The 4,132-nt window shown below is 49.7% G+C and overlaps 1 protein-coding gene across 3 annotated transcripts in view; it reads right to left on the minus strand.

Annotated features, from left to right (window-relative positions):
* Nucleotides 1-3,592, minus strand: part of Nek7 (NIMA related kinase 7) — a 127,591-nt gene extending 123,999 nt beyond the window's left edge. For 2 of the 3 annotated variants that reach the window (XM_021197737.1, XM_029538721.1), the window contains exon 1: nucleotides 3,392-3,592. The gene's annotated coding sequence lies outside the window, so the exon portion shown is untranslated. The remainder of the gene's footprint in view (nucleotides 1-3,391) is intronic. The other variant, XM_029538719.1, reaches the window with a different exon arrangement.
* Between the last annotated feature and the right edge of the window lie 540 nt (nucleotides 3,593-4,132).

Below are 4,132 nucleotides of genomic sequence, written 5' to 3' on the forward strand. Positions count from 1 at the left end.
GGAGGAGGAGGAGGAGGAGGAGGAGGAGGAGGAGGAGGAAACAAACCTAGGGCATTGGGCCCGAGCTTCTCCACATCAAGGTAAACACAGCAAAAGAAAACACATGCAGGAGGGTCAGATAAAGATGTTCCCTGTAGCTGAAGGCCACTGGCCACAAGCTCTAAAATGCCCCCGTTTCCACCTGGCCTCCCTGAGGACTTGAGAGTCAGAATTCCTACATCCCAGGTCCACTCCGGCCAAGATGAACAAGCTCTGCTGCGTGATTTGCAAGGTGTTTCATTTTCCATCGCATTCCACTGCTTCTGAAGACCTGCACCCCAGCCAGCCCAAAACTCATTCTCAGACTACTGCTCCCCGTGGCCACGCGCTGCTTGACAACAGGCCCCTTCCAGTAATTTATGATTTTCCTTTTTCGTTAGAAAGACTAAGTCCACTTTTCTTTTCCTCCCCATTCCCCCACCCCCGGGAGGAGGGGGGAGAGGTGTTCTGTTGTGGATATGCTTGCTATTTGAGATCTTACACAGCCCAAGCTGCACTGGCTCTCCCAATACCCCACCTCAGCTCCTCAGCTCACCCTGTCTAGGATTACAGACCTGCACTTTGATTCTCCTTTCTTCATTTCTCTTTAAAAAGTTCATTTAAAAAAGAAAGAAAGAAAGAAAGAAAGAAAGAAAGAAAGAAAGAAAGAAAGAAAGAAAGAAAGAGGCTTACTAAATCACACATACCCAAAATTGCCTCTAATGGTAACAGTCATACCAACAGTAGGCTAAAATGAACACTACTGAATGAAGCATGTCAGAATTCACTCGTGTGATGACTATCACTAGTTAAAAAGCAGATAAATGGCTGGCATCAGCTCCTACCTGAATTCCCAAAGGAGAAAGCAGGACACATCACCCACTCACACACAACGTCCATGTCACAGGATGGGTCTAGGGTCCCCAGAGGCGAAGGCTGTCTAAATCTCTGCAGAGACAACTTCTATCCCCTCTCTAGGCTCTTCTGAGTATGCGCCCCCTGCATCTCTGTCTCTTCTTGCAGATTCTTTTCTCTAGTAAATCTTTTCTACATCTGTTCTAGTCTAGTAAATATTTTTTATACCCTTATCCTTCACAGCAGGATAGTAACCTGGCTCACATAGTGGCTCACATAGTTATGAACACCAATAAGAAAAATCAGGGAAGCCGGGCAGTGGTGGCGCACGCTTTTAATCCCAGCACTTGGGAGGCAGAGGCAGGTGGATTTCTAAGTTCAAGGCCAGCCTGGTCTACAGAGTGAGTTCCAGGATAGCCAGGGCTATACAGAGAAACCCTGTCTCGAAAAAGAAAAAGAAAAACAAAAACAAAAAGAAAGAAAGAAAAATCAGGGAATGCGCAGTGGACAGCATACACAAGTTCTAAGCATCAAACCTTCCCCAGTGCACTGTTGTTGGAAACTCAATGGCTTAGAATTCATGTTCCGGCCTTTGCTGTTATCTTCTACATAAATACCGTTTTTATTGGAGCACTACTACAAGCACATATTTGGGTACTGTTTGTGGCTATAAAAGCAGGAGCTCCAGGAGACAATACAGCCCACAAAGCCAAAAATACTTATTATGAGACTGTCTTGAGTGTGTGAACTTATCTGTACATAAGCAGCCTGGAGTTTAAAAGTAGCTCATCCACACAAGAGCCCCAGTCAGTCGCGGACTATATTTAATTTGCTGACCAGGTTCGTTTCTTATCTCCTATGGTTTCGGGGGAAGCGGTGACTTCAACCTGAGCCCGAATCTTGAAAGTCAGCACAAGGCACAAAGAAAACCAGAGCCCCCTCCCTCTATTTTTTATGCACTGATTTCACAAGACTGAGCCTCTCGAGCCTTCTTTCCACAGGCCCACATCCTCAGACAAACTTGGCCTCCCTCGCCTAGTCCAGGGCAGCGGTAGGAAGTACCCGCCTTCCTGAGCTGGGCCCGGTGTCCTCGCCGTTCATTGGCTGCAGTGGCTGTCAGTGCCCTGAAGGGCGGGGACTCCCACCTTACAGTGGAATCTGAGGATTGCACGGTCACTGCGTCCAGATTCCACTCCACTCGGCCCCTGAGTCTGTCCCTTCTGCACTTTCTCCAAAGGCCCTCCTCTCATCATACACTTTTCTGACCCTCTAAGAAATAAAGTTTCCCTCCACACACCCCAACCCCCCACCAGGCAAAGCAGCAATTGCAACGGTTTGGGATGTAAAGCAAATCATGGATCGGGTCTCTCGGAGTGGTGGCAGATGTCTGTGAAGATGAAATAACTGCTTAGGTTGCATGCCAGTTCAATAAAGTGCACTGGCCATCACGAAATAACTGCAGCCATGAATACTAGTGAGAAATACTACAAAGCACTGCAGGACTTTATTCATTAATTTCAGAGTTTGTCTGGTTGTCCCAAACTATAAATTTTTGAGTATGGGTACTAAACCTTTCTTGGATCACATCAACATACCATCGTTTAGAAGAGAACAGATTTATAATACCCTTGTTCGGAACGTTATTCTGTAAAGCAACCTATCAAAGCACACCGTCATGAACGACTGTAGGCAACATGCCTACTAGGAACTGCAGATTCCTTGGAGGAGAAACTAAAGAGTGGTCCTAATAATGCTTTATAAACTGCAAGCATTGGATTATTTTTAACTACAACCTTTAAAATTAGTAATCTCAAAAAGAAAAGAAGTCATTTTCATCTCTAGATTGTTTTTGCTATATTCAGTTCCATCACCAGAATTGTAAGGGCACAAACATATCTTACTTTAAAGTAAATATATTCTTAGTGTTTAGCCTGGGCAAAGACTTAGGCTATTCAAGTAGAGTATGTGAGTCAATAAATGTATCTCTTGTGGGTCTTCCAAGGCCTCTAGCACCAGGCGGAGGCAGTCGACATTGCTTAGCAGCATCCTCCACGGCCTCTCTAACTTCACCTTCGCCCCACTGTGACTCAGCTCACACTTTGCTGCATCCCAACCCTGGATCGGTCTCAATCGGTCCTGGACCTGACTACCCCACCACTCATTCTCTACTCCCTGGTCAGTGAACTTCACTTTTCTAAACTGGGCTGCAGCCGAAACGGTTGAGCCAATCCGCGAGCTGTAAATAGCCAAGGTGACCAATGAGCTCGGCTCGGAGGCGGGTCTTCGCTGGAGTTCCTCCTGTCGGAGCTCGGAGACCTGTTGCCGCCACCACCGCCGCCGTGCAGCTTCCCGGGGGTCGAAGCGCCCGGGGTCTGAGCTCCTGCAGCCAGAGGCCTGCACCACGCTCCGCCAGTTGCAGGCGTCCCGGGCGGTCCTCGGAGGCACGCGAGCCCGAGGCCCCACGCGGCCCGCCCGTTCCCCCGCACCGGCCCCACCCGGCCGGGCCGTGCATACTCACCGGGACGCCGGGGCAGCTCGGTCTACGCGGGCTGCAGGGCTGCGGGCTGCGGGATCCGGGGCCGATCGCCTCTCCCCGCGCCGGCTCCCACCCTGCTCGGCCGGCGCTTCCCACTGCGAGCCTAGCGGCGGCCCATCCTCCCGGCTCCGCTCCTCCTCCGGCCGCCGCGGCTGTCAGGAGGGTAAACATCCCGGCATCCCCGAGGAGAGGGCGGGCCGCCGCAGGCCCCTCCCCGCGCCCGCACCCTGCTCCGGAGCCCACGCTGCCACTTTCCCGAAAACTGGGGTGTGCCTCGCTTACCGCGGTCAGCCCCTGCCTCCAGATCGGCTGTTTTTGTTTGTTTGTTTGTTTGTTTGTTTGTTTGTTTGTTTTTAATCCCACTTACCAAGTGGTTTAAGCTGCCTCTACACCGTGTCAGTGCAGCAAAACGAGAGTTTTCCCGGAGTCTGGCTAAGCAAATCTAGACTTTAGCGTCCCAGCTTTAAGAATGCCTTTCAGGACACTTCCGAAAGTTGAACTAGGTGGTACGGTATGCAGAATCTTTGGGATACAGGCACACTTACAAAGTGGCATTACAAAAATATTACACTAGATAAATTAGTTTACATGTCACATATTTGCAATATGGGTCTCTAAATTCCTACTCTTCCACTAACCAGATTTGAACTACTGGAGCGAACAGCTAGGAGGCAGTGTGGAGTCTGTCATACCTAGATGCTAATCATTCAGTGGCCAGTCGCT

Source organism: Mus pahari, chromosome 5 (genome assembly GCF_900095145.1).
Source record: "Mus pahari chromosome 5, PAHARI_EIJ_v1.1, whole genome shotgun sequence".
NCBI classification, from domain to species: domain Eukaryota; kingdom Metazoa; phylum Chordata; class Mammalia; order Rodentia; family Muridae; genus Mus; species Mus pahari.